The following is a 13,188-nucleotide window of genomic DNA, read 5'->3' on the forward strand; positions in this document are numbered from 1 at the left end:
CAGATTTTTGGAGGATGAGATCTCTGAATGAAGTTTTCTGTACACCATTACTGAAGCCCTCTCTTTTAAATCAATATATTAAGAGTAATATATGTGAAATTGCTTTATAAGCTATAAAGTATTATATAAAAACAATATATTATACAAAGGAATATACTAAAGATCCCTAATCTTTAAAAACTAAAATGCATTCTGGAGATAATACATATATTTATTTATACAATTTTAGGCTATATGATTAAATGCTTGGTGTGTTTTATAGACAGTAACTTAAGGAGGGAGATATATATATATATATATATATATATATATATATATATATATATATATAACATGGCTTGTGGATTCAAGAGGTCAGTCTGTGGCTGGAAGGATGGGGAGTCATCTGGGAGAGCAGTAGGAGTGAATAGGGAAATCAAGGTGGAGGTGGCTGAGTGAGCAAATGCTCAGGCTGGTATATAAAGTTTCTTTGAGAGAAAGTGAGTGGGCCAACCAGAGCATAAGGCTTGTGAATGAGAGCCTTTGAGCCCATGGATGAGTGGGGAGAAGTCATTAGAATGGGACCAGATTGTGCAGTGCATACACACTACAGAAAATTGTTCAAGTTATTCTTGACACTGGGGACTCTTTCAGGGTTTGGAGGGAGGGGTGACATGATACAAGTATGTTAGAAGATTTATGTTTGAAATATTATGTTGGTATTGGTTGGGTACAACCTCTTGTACCTTTCCCTGTTAACAGAGTTTACTGTGCATAATTTAACTTGGTTATTCTAGGTTATGAGTGTAGATTAACAGCCAAGAAAGTTACTCTCCTCTAATGCAGTCATACTGCTAGGGCCTAAAGAGCTGTATTTAGGGACGTTTGCCTCCTGCGCTAAATGATCCCAACTACAACATGTCTCTACATGATATTTTTTGTGTTCTACTTCATTATAAAAGTAATACATTTTGAAATGTATTTCATTATAGAAATGTGGACAATATAGTAAAGTTGAATTTTAAAAATTTACCAGCAGAAAAACATTTTGGTGACTAGCATCTGTGTGTGTGTGTGTGTGTTTCTCTGTTCCCCCTCCCTGCACACAAACACGTGTCTGCACACACGTATTTTTTAAGTTAACATACTTTCAAATTTTGTAGTCAGTTTTTGCATATTATGTCTTTGTACTTTGCCATTTCATTTAACATCACAAGTGAGTTTTTTATGTCATAAACCTTATGTAAGGGAGTTTTTGTGGTTGTATAAGGATCTGTAGGATAGATTTGCTATAATTTTTTTAACTATTTTCCTATTGTTGGACATTGAGGTTTTCTCTAATTTGTACAGAATGCTTTATTTCCCCATTTAGAATTATGCATCATAAACTTTAAAGCTCTTGCTGGGAAGCAGGCAGTGAGATTTTGAAGAGTGTATATCTTATTAAAATAGAAAAGGAGAGAGAGGGAGAACCGGAGTTGCAGACCAGATAGCATATAGGGGCAGGTTACACTTGACCAATGGTGTTTGAGTGTTATTGCATTACCTTTGTTTGAATTACTGGCACTTTTTCATGATTTGATAGTTTGGTGTACAAAATTTGTACGCTCTTTCTGTAGTACTTGCTGGGAATGTTAACTATCAGACACAGTATAAAACTACAGTTTGTATTTAAGGCATGTTTTTTATTCAAGACTAATGAAATTTGGTTTTGATTGATTGATACCTGCCTGCTATGAAGAAATAGTAGTTTTTATTAGGTTAAGTCAGTTTAGCAAATTATAGTAACAAAATAACCTTTTGTGTTTCTAGATCTTATTTCTGATCTGTATTTTATTAGGTTCTGTTATTTCATATTTACATATGTGAATTTTTATAGTAACAAAATAGTCTATTTAAGCCTTGCTTTGAATAGCCAAGAATATTTCCGATAGGAATAGAGTTTCTTAGATCGGACAGAAGAAGACAACTTACAAGGCTAAAGGAATTTGCAGAATTTGATATTAAGTCTGAACCACTGTCAGTCTAGGAAAGTGATAGGAGAGAAATCTATACAGAGGACTGGAGATAAGTAATTTGTTTCTTAATTTTCAAAAAGCACAAAAGAGAATATTGTAAGTATAGAATTACAAATTTGTTCTTCCTTTCTAAGTTAATGCATAGGTTATCTTTTTACTGTGAATGTCCTTTTTCCTCAGGCAGACCTTGGACTAATTTCATGTGTCGTTTTATTTCTAGTCTTTTTATCTAATCACATTTGTTTTCCTTGCAACAAGAGAAATTCTCATAAAACATAGTTTGGGTCACATCCCCTCCTCTGAAGCCCTTAGATGCATTCTGTGTCCCACCAGGTAAACACATACTCCTGGGCTGTGACTGACAAATCCTCACCATCTGGCCCCAGCATGTGCTTCCAGCCATCCCCTTCTGCCATACTTCATCCATGCTCTTGCCAGGATGAAGTACTACTGTTCTTTGAGTAACTCATTACTCCTTTCTTGGCTCCATAATCTTTTTGCCTCTTAACTAAGGTGCCCTCTTTCTCCTCTTCCATTCTTTTGGGCCTTCTCGCTAATGCTGTCCAGTTTACTAGGATAACTCCTAATGGAGTAATCTTTTATCTTTTCATCTTCATAGCTACTGTTCTTCTTTGGGATCCTTAGGAACAGGAATGGTCTTATTGACTTAACTTGAATGATCTAATGCCTACTTGAATGTTTGTTTATTACTGAGCCTGAAACAATTGTCTTTAAATATAGCATTCCCTAAATTGCAACAAACCATTCTCATTGCTTTATTGATTGGTTTTTAATAAATTTTCTTGGATTTGCTTTTTTAGATTACTAAAGCCATAAGAGGAATGTTCATACAGGCAATGCTGTATGTGTAGAAAGAACACTTTATAGTTTACCGAGTATTTTTTTCTTATTTGAATTGCATATAAAAATATACTTAAATCAAGGGACAGCTTGATAATGCATCCCAGTTTTAGCAAGGCAGAGTAACTTATGGTAATTTTTATAGCAGGATTCTGTACAGGCAATAGGACATTTGAGTGGACTTAAACTTATCTTTAATTTCTGTACTGAGATATTTAATAGATGTCTGTCAACCTATTGAGTTCATATCATGTCCACTTTATGTATGTGTTGTGTGCTGCCAGTTTACAGATGATACAAACTACAGAGGGAAAGTTAATATGGAATTACAATTCAGAAAAATTTCAAGCTTAAATGCTAAAGTAAAACCAACAAGAAACAGTTTAAATGGAATAAATGTAAATGTATTTAGGATTTATAAAAAATGCATTTTATGAGTACAAAATATGGACAGCAATCTGTGTTGGTATTTTTTTCATGTAGGAGCCAGTGTGTTTATTGCAGTCTTACTGTGAGTCAAACATGATTTCTCTGCTTTAAAAGATGAGAAGGCAGCCTCAGTTTAGAAGAACACATGTCCTAATCAAACATCTTCATTCATTGATAGCCAGTTTTTTTGTGAAATTGATGTTTGATTCTGGGTGTCTTTGTTGTTTATAAGTGAAACACTGCTTGGCTAGATTCCACACAGGGATGGGAAGAGGTCTAGGATGGTGGATAGACTGAATGTCAAGTATGTTTAGAAGGGAGACATTTGGAGGAAATGCTGTATATTTTGATTATATAAGCCATGGGTGGAGATTCTGTAAGCCATGGGTGGAGATTACCTCCCTGTAAGAAACATTATAACATCTAGATTATCCTGTGTCAGAATGACTTGTGTTATGGGATGCACATTTGTTCTGTAAAGTTCTTAGCAAATAGGCTGCCTGATCATGTCTGTGACAGTGCAGCAGGGTTTTGTAGCACTGGGCAAGAGGTCAGATAGGTAAGTTCTGAGACCCCTTCTCACACAGCAGTCCTGACATCCAGTAATTCAGTGCTGGAAACCCATAGATAGTTCTCTACTTTGAGCAAGTTTTGTCAAGTAGGAAGATCTATTCTTCTATATTGACTTACTTTAGCGTACCAACTGCTTGATCTTTATTTGTTCCTATCTTTCTCATGCTTATAAATTTTAAGTGGGGAGAATATTGAGTCAAAATAGGCATCAGGATATCTTTATTTCACTTGGATTTGAGATATACTTCTGTCTATATGGTGCATTTGTGTTCTGTTTTAGTAGGCTCTTAGATGTCAAAAATGCTGCATTTTATCACCTGGTAAATGGTATTGCAATAATATAAATATAGTTTAGGTCAGGACCATTCTTTTCTACACTTAAATTACAAAGTCCTGTCAGTAAAAACAAATTTTTTGACTATGTACTGCCAGTGTAAATATTCATTTGTATGTGTGTACTTCAGTTATAAAGCATGCACAGGGTGAGATTTTAAAAATTCTAATATTTTCTTTCCACATCCCAATGGATCATCTTGCATTGCCAAGAGTGTGTGTGACACACACACTCTTTGGGAACTATGGCTCTTTGTCAAAGAACATGAGACCTTGATTTCTCATTTGTTTTTGGTTTTTTGTGTGTGTGGTTTTTTTGTTTTTTTTTTTTTTTTGAGACAGAGTCTCACTTTGTTGCCCAGGCTAGAGTGAGTGCCGTGCCATGGTGTCAGCCTAGCTCACAGCAACCTCAAACTCCTGGACTCAAGCAATCCTCCTGCCTCAGCCTCCCAAGTAGCTGGGACTACAGGCATGCGCCACCATGCCCAGCTAATTTTTTCTCTATGTATTAGTTGGCCAATTAATTTCTTTCTATTTATAGTAGAGACGGGGTCTCGCTCTTGCTCAGGCTGGTTTTGAACTCCTGACCATGAGCAGTCCTCCAGCCTCAGCCTCCCAGAGTGCTAGGATTACAGGCGTGAGCCACCGTGCCTGGCCCCTCATTGTTTTTAAGCTAAAGAGTTTAGCAGCTCACATATGCATAGATCTATATAAGCCAATGAAAGCAAATGAAATGTAGTAAGGGTCTATGCTGTGTATAAAACATTCTGCAAAACAGGCAAAATGTGTAAGACAGTATGCCCTGAAAAAGTTCAGAGATAAAAGGTGCATGGCAACATTTTTTGAGCCTTAGCAAGCATGTATAGTTTGGAATATGATACTGAGACTTGAAAATTCAGGACTGAGGAGAGACTTGCGTAAATATGCATAAAGGTAATCGCTTAGGTGTTTTCAAGGCAATATATAGTCAAAAGAATAAACAAGCTGAGGTTAAAACTTTGGAAGGCCCTCCCTTTTAGGGGATGTGTATAGAAGGAGCAAGGAGAAATACCTGACGGGGCAGTCAGAAGGCATTGGAACAGTACCAGAATCATAAGGTTCTCAGGGGAGACTTGAGAAGATTTGGGTAAAGTCTGGGTATTCAGGGACATGAACTATCATTGATTCATTGAGTGCCTGCTTTGTGCCAGCATGTGGATTAAATACATTCTCAACAGTGGTGCTCAACATCCCAAATGCTTCCCTGAGATCAAGGGAGTATGGTTTGGGGAAGATAGGAATGGAGGCTAGGCACCAAGGAAAGAGCAGATGTAGACCCCTGGCTTGAGAACAAGTAGTGTCACACACAGGGAATGCCTTGCATATGCCATCAAGGCTTCGTTCCAAGAGGCCTAAAGCACTGATGACCAATTAAACCTGTTTGGCAGAAGTGCTCATAGCTTAAAATGTACTGTGATAGTGTTCATTTTTTAGGCACAATAAGCTTAATTTATACTTAAAACGTTGATGAAAAATACTTAGAAATGATTATGCCATATTTAAATATATAATATCTTATGTTCTTTAGGGTTTTAGCCCTAAGTATATTTTTGTATATATTTATATACAGTCATACATTACTTAAGGGGTATGTTCTGAGAAATGCATTATCAGGTGATTTCATTATTGTTCAAACATCGTAGAGTTCACTTATACAAACCTCGGTGGTACTATACGCCTAGGCTGTATGGTGTAGCCTGTTACCCCTAGGCTATAGAACTGTACAGTGGTTACTGTGCTGAGTGCTGGAGGCAGTTGTAACACAGTGGTAAGTATTTGTGTATCTAAACATAGAAAAGGTACAATAAAAATACAATATAAGAAATTAAAAAAATGGTATGCCTGTACAGGGCACTTAGTCTAAATGGAATTGCAGGACTGGAAGTTGTTCTGGGTAAGCGAGTGGTGAGTGAATATGAAGGTCTAGGACATTACCATACACTGCTGTAAACTTTATAAACACTACACACTTAGGCTACACTAAATTTAAAGTATTTTTCTTTCTTCAATAATGCATTATTAACTTTAGCTTACTGTAACTTTTTTTTACCTTATGAACTTTTTAAACTTTTTAACTCTTGTAATAACACTTGTTTTAAGACAAACACATTGTATAGCTGTACAAAAACATTTTCCTTATATCCTTATTTTATAAACTTTTCAATTTTAAAATTTAAAAATTTTTTTTCCTTTTTAAACTTTGTTAAAGAATTATGACGCACACATTAGCCTAGGCCTATACAGGGTCAGGATCATTACTATCATTGTCTTTCACCTCCTCATCTTGTCCCATTGGAAAGTCTTAAGGGGCAATAGCATGCATGGAGTGATCATTTATGATAATAGTGCCTTCTGGAATACCTTTTAAAGTACCTGCCTGGGGCTGTTTTACAGTTAATGTTTTTTATAAGTAGAATGAATACACTAAAATAACAAAAGTATAGTAAATACATAAAGCAGTGACATAGTTGTTTATTTTCATTATCAAGTATCATATACTGCACATAATTATATGTGCTATACTTTTATATGACTGGCAGCACAGTAGGTTTGTTTACACCAGCATTACTACAAACTGTAAATGCATTACACTACAATGTTACTAAGGCTACCACATGACGAGGCGCTGAGTTTTTCAGCTCCATTGTAATCTTAATGTGACCACCATTGTATATATGGTCCATCATTGACTGAAATGTCATAATTTATAACATTGTTAAGTTATATAAATGGTATAAATTAATGATTATAAATTATTTTTTGTGTATATGAAAAATGTACTGGACTTTATTGATAGCATGAAAATAGAACTTAGCTTGAGCTACTCATTCACAGTGATTAAAAAGGGAAATAATATTGGTGGTATCTTTTCTGACTAATAGTTTAAACCCTGAGATCCACTTTATTCTTCTCAATCAAAAAAATGTGATAGTGGTTATTTTCTTGAGAAAATTTGCAGAAGTGAAATTTGTGAGTTAAAAGTATGCCCGAGACCTTTTACACTGGCTGTCCTTTGACATATGTTAAAAGGCTATGGGGGGCCAGGTGAGGTGGCTCATGCCTGTAATCCTACCACTCTGGGAGGCCGAGGCCAGAGGATTGCTCAAGGTCAGAAGTTGGAAACCAGCTTGAGCAAGAGCGAAACCCCATCTCTACTAAAAATAGAAACAAATTAATTGGACAACTAAAAATATATAGAAAAAATTAAGCCGGCCGCGGTGGCTCACACCTGTAATCCTAGCACTCTGGGAGGCTAAGGCAGGCGGATCCCTCAAGGTCAGGAGTTCAAAACCAGCGCGAGCAAGAGACAGACCCCATCTCTACTATAAAAATAGAAATTAATTGGCCAACTAAATATATATATATATATACACACATAAAAAAATTACCGGGGCATGGTGGCACGTGCCTGTTGTCCCAGCTACTCAGGAGGCTGAGGCAGGAGGATTGCTGAGCCCAGGAGTTTGAGGTTGCTGTGAGCTAGACTGATGCCACGGCACTGTAGCCAGGGCAACAGAGTGAGACTCTGTCTCAAAAAAAAAATAAAAAAATCATGTATGACCCTAGAAGTGTCAAATGCCATGTGCATCACAGCAGGAAGAAAATATTGTAGAATCACTGAGATACCGGAGATAGCATGGGCTTGCTCAGCCAGGTAAACCTAGGTTCAAATCCATCACTGCCACTTAAAATGAGTGACCTTGAGAAGTAAAGTCACTTGACATCCCTGAATTGCACGGTCCTCATCTCTAAGATGAGAATAACCACATGCTTTACCTCATAGGTGTGAGCATTGAGCTCTATAGCTGGCACGTAGCAGAATTTTTTTAAAAAAATCATGGATCATTAGCCATAAAAAGGTAACACTCCCTGGAAAAGGTGTTTGTGAAAATACATGGCTGGATGAGGGTGTCCAGTCTGGCTAGCTGTGAAGTGTTCAAAATACTTGAGGTGTTTTTTTTATATTTTGAAATAATAGCTATGGAAAATGCTTTTCTTAGCTCTTAAATGCTCTGGAACTGCCTTCAAACTGTCTTGTACTTTACTAGTCTTGGTGGTGGTAACTAGTATTTTTCTTATTATTTTTTTAAATTTTATTTTGATTAATATTTAAATACAAATTTCTTTTTATTTTCTTTTTTATTCTTTTCTTCCCCAGTTCCAGAATGCATAGGTAACTAGTTTTTAATTATAAAAATAATTCATGCTTCATGGGAAATAATTCGAACAACACAAATATCGAGCAAAAGCTCTTTTTCATTTTCTTTTTTAGCCTTGGAAGACAGTATCAGTCTCTTACCATTTCTTCCGTACTATAAAACTGGTGTTCCTTTTGATTTTGATTGCTTTGTTGACTGCTGGGTCAATTAGTACTGGTATTCAAATTCAAAACACCACCACTTTTTTTTTTCAATGATTTCTTGCAATGTCTAAAGGCAAAAATTCCTATGACCTGTAGCCAGCCTACTGACAAAGACTGCTTCTGAACTAAACTGTGATTTAAAACACCTTAGAAGTGCTAACTACAAAGCTCACCAACTCAGTATAGAACCAGGTTTTAACTGACTGCTGTTATGAAAAGGTCTAATAATAGAGCCTGGCACTTTAAGGGAATGCCACAGCCCACCGGTACATGCAGAAGCTCCCTGTGCAGGGGAGGCAGGCCTGCAGCTGACTTCGTAGCTCAACTTTCTAACTTCGTTTACTTAAAGAGTATTTGATTACTTGATTATAAAGTGGGGTTTACTAGTATTTTCTTGTTCTTGAAAGTCTAACTCTAGGCCTAAGAGAATGAACCTACTTATTGTGGGGGTGGTAGTGACTATCATCAGGGAGATTCCAGGGAGAAGACAGATTAAAAGGGAAAATTTGAGTTTCAAAGAAATTACTTTAATCTGCCATGACAACGAGGTGACCTTTATGTCAAAATATAGAAGTTTGTCTCTAAATATAGAAGTTTGGTTTTTTATTGAAATAATTTTATCTAAAGTAAAATAGAAGGTTCAGTGTTAGACATTCTTGCTTAAAGGATTGAATTCAGTCAGTACCCAGTTAACCTGTGTCCAGAACTGACTTTTAACTGTACCAGCCTCTATGGCTGTGCCAGTGCCCGCGTTGAAATACTTCTACCCGGGCAGGAATACTTATAGCGCTGCCTCAGCCACCTTGTCCCCTGCCTGCCTCTTTGTGATCCAGCAACTAAAGGGGTGAGGGTGACACCTGGCAGAGCAGGGGGTTTTCTGGGCCCTGCTGGTTGTTAAATCGGATATTTTGAATGTTCATCCCTGTCTGTGTTAACAGGAGCTAAATGGCATAGCAGTGGATAATCCAAAAACCCACATTTGGCATTTTTTTTTTTAAATTTAATACTTGATCACGGAGCTTGGTATGATTTAAGTGGTTGAATGTAAAACTGGTGGGAACACCAAGCCTCAGGAAAAACGTCTCGTGCTTTCTTATGTGTTATCCTGCTTTCTCTTTCTCATGCACACAGATTTTCTTGGATTGCAGCCGGAGAGGTCACTGGCCCATATTGTTTTGTCCTTTTGTCATTAGACCTTAAAGTAAGTGCCTTAAATCGTCAGTAACAGTGTAATAGAACGCTGTCACTGACAGGATATTTGGTCAACGTAGATCTCCTTTCTGAGCTACTGTCTTGAACACTGACATATTTTTTTTCTTTTAAAGAAAGGCAAAGCATGATTCTGTCCTGTGATAACTCCTTCCACCAGATTTGTCTTATTGGCCTTTCATTAGTCTCCCAGACATGTAACACTGTTGTTCCTTTAACAGTCATCTGATTGGGGAGAAATGATTGTTTCTTGCTGTTGGAATGAAGGCGGGTAGGGTAAGGGTTTAGACCATGGGCTCTGAGCTCGCCCTGTGTTTGAGTTTTCAACTCTGCCCCTTACCTGTGTGGCCGTAAGTCACTCTACCTATCCAAACCTCAGTTTCGTCATCTGTAAAGTGGGGATGATAATAATAGTTAACTACTTCTTAAATGGATAAACACATTGCTTAGGGTATTCAATAAATGTTAACCAAACACAGTAAGCAGCCTAATTTCTGCTCCTGGCAGATACGCTGCTTGAGTATGTAGCATCTGAATTATTGGAGAGTACCAAGTAACCTTAGAAAAGTCACTTGATTTTTTTTCTGGGTTCCTGTGAAGATAATACATGATAATACATACCTCCCAGGGTTGTTTTGAGGCTTAAATGAGATAATATGAAAGCATCTGTGGGACAATTTGCTCAACAAATAATTACAGAGTGCCTTCTGTAGGATGCAGCAGTAGACAGCAAAGACAACAGTTTTGGTATTTATGGAGCTTATGCAGAGCTGGATGGAATAAATACATACTGATTTTCAATTGGAGAAGGGGGAAAAAATGCCACATCATACAAGTTACAAAATTAAAATACACTTCTCCTGATGAAGAAAGCAGGTTTTATTCTCCACAAAATTAATGAAACTTTCTAGTCACCGGCAGCTACAAGATTTTGTCACTAGTACCAAGACAAGTGGCAGTGATTGATGACTGGCTATTTGTGGAACCCCAAGTCTGAACGGAAGGCTGCCTTTCTGGAGCACGGGCCCAAGATGTGCCAGAATTTACTGTGTCTGCCGCTGGTTACATGTTCTGCTGACTTCAGTGGGAGCAAATGTTAATGGTTCTGGAATGTATCGCTAGTGATGGGAGCCTTGAGTGGTAAACCAAAGGCTCCAGGGCTCAGGTGGTATGCATTTTTTAATCTCTTGCAGTTGAAGGTCATGTCTGGAATATTTCAAGGTCCTAAAGCAGCCCCTGGCAAGCTGATGCCAAAACCAGATTAGAAGTGTAACAGATGAGGGGACACACCTGGGAAAGATAAAATGGGAAAGCAGGGCTAGGCCAGGACAGGCTCCACCTCGCCACCTGGCTCTCACTTCTGCTTGGGGGAAAGGAAGAAGAGAGGGGAAACAGGAAAACGCTCCAACTGCAGCATGGTTCTGAGAAAGCTGCTGACACACCCATGGGTGTCCCCAAGCAAAAGTTGTCCAGGAGAAGAATCCCATGCACAGCAGGGATAGACTAGCACTGTGCCCCTGACCCCCCCAACCAAGCTAGGTCAGTGGCTGGGAGCAGCCTGGGGAGGGGGCAGGGGCAGAGAACATGGCTTCAGCATGAAAACAGTTGTGAGGCCAAAGGGACTGGCAGGGGCTGTCAGCCAGGCCTCCCACAACTGGCTGTCACACTGAAAGAGTGCTGTGGACCCCAATTAACATACCTCTTTTGGGAACTTGGCATATGAAGGTAGGTCATTAAGAATCCTATATGCAAAAGCACCCCATCCAGATGTTCATTCAGTATTGACCACGTAGGTGGGAGGAACTGGGGATGCAACCTGAGCATGCCAGGAGGGTCCCTGTCTTCATGCAGTGAGAAGGCTACTGGGGCAGACAGGAGGGCGCCATGTAAGTACAACAGGTATGTGCTGTGCTAAATACGGGGTCATCAAATTCTCCCAGGAGGCCAGGTAACCTTCAGCTATGACTGTACCACTGCTCTCCAGCCTGGGCTACAGAGCAAGACCCCGTCTCTATAAAATAAAAAAAAATTGTAAAAAAAGTTGTTAGAAGAACATTAGGACTGATAGTTTTCATCCCACTTTGCTGGGATTAGACTCTCCAACAAAAAGGGAGAGTGAAAGCTACCCCAGCCACTGGGGTGGAGCCTGCCCAGGTCAGCAGGGACTCCCCCTGGACCAGGACAGTGGGTGACTGGGAGACAGGCTTCCAGTCAGCCGGTGGGAACCCTTGGAGGTTGGTCCCGGGTAGTGTCACTCTGATGTCTTCTGACCTAGCTCTGAGGTAGCGCATCCAAAGTTCCTGTAAGAGTGCTGAATGATAACCTAAGCAAGGCCAGCCTTTGAGGAGTTCAATAAAAAGAACCGGAACAAGAGGAGGAAGAGGACTTCCACCTCAGTAAACAGCAGCAGCAGCAGCTACAGGAAGGACAAGGTCTGTTTCTGAGATACAGCAGCACCATTCACTGCCAATTAAGCCTTCCTGGCTGTGGGGCTGGAAGCATCACTGGGTATAAGGAGCACAAAAAGTCAGGAGACAAAAATAAACTATAGTCATTTCGTTTGTAAGGGTCTCCCAAACTCTGTCTCTTGCAAGCAGCTGACCTGGGGAGCCAATGTTAGGGCAGAGTGATGGACTCCCAGCAGGGGCCAAAGCTCGTCCTCTGAAGGTTGGAAACAATATTCTTGAAGGCGATTCATAACCTCACCAAGAATACCTTAAACTGAAATTTAAGAGAGTGGATAAATTGCTCAGGTGAAACTTAAACTTTAGTATTTATAAGAAAACTTGTGATATAGAGCAATTAGAGAATTCCCTTAATTTGCATAGAAAAATAGCAGAAGGAAAGGGTAAAGGATGATATAACTTGATATATCTGATGTCAAGTTAAGAGACTGAATATTAAGCAAAAGGAACTGGAGATGTTAACACCTGGAGGAAATCAGTATTTCCTAGATACCCCTGAAACTCAGGACTCAGGACTAGATCACGGAAGCCATGATATACGGATGGTGAAGAGCAGTATATTTCCAAAAAGCAGGAAAGTACCCAGAGAGCCAGAAGCCTGCATGAAGAAGCATGATGGAGAATATTTGGGTGGAGATGAAGAGAGAGGCTCAAACGTGATTCAACGATGTGGGTAGTTTAAAACTAGGGACCACAAGCCACTTCCATCTGTAGGCTTTTTCCTAATCCCAATGCAAACCGAGAGAGGCAAGATGTAGTACAAATATGTTTCAGCTCTCTGGACCTTTACTGGAACATTCAGTCTGCTCAGAAAGTGCATTTGGCAAATTTTTGACTGACAGTTTCATATCTGAGAAGATAAAAGATGAGGGTCTACTATGTAATTCTTGCTGAGAAGAAAAATTACTTTGTTGCATAG

The sequence above is a fragment of the Microcebus murinus genome, chromosome 7 (assembly GCF_040939455.1).
Source record: "Microcebus murinus isolate Inina chromosome 7, M.murinus_Inina_mat1.0, whole genome shotgun sequence".
Taxonomy (NCBI): domain Eukaryota; kingdom Metazoa; phylum Chordata; class Mammalia; order Primates; family Cheirogaleidae; genus Microcebus; species Microcebus murinus.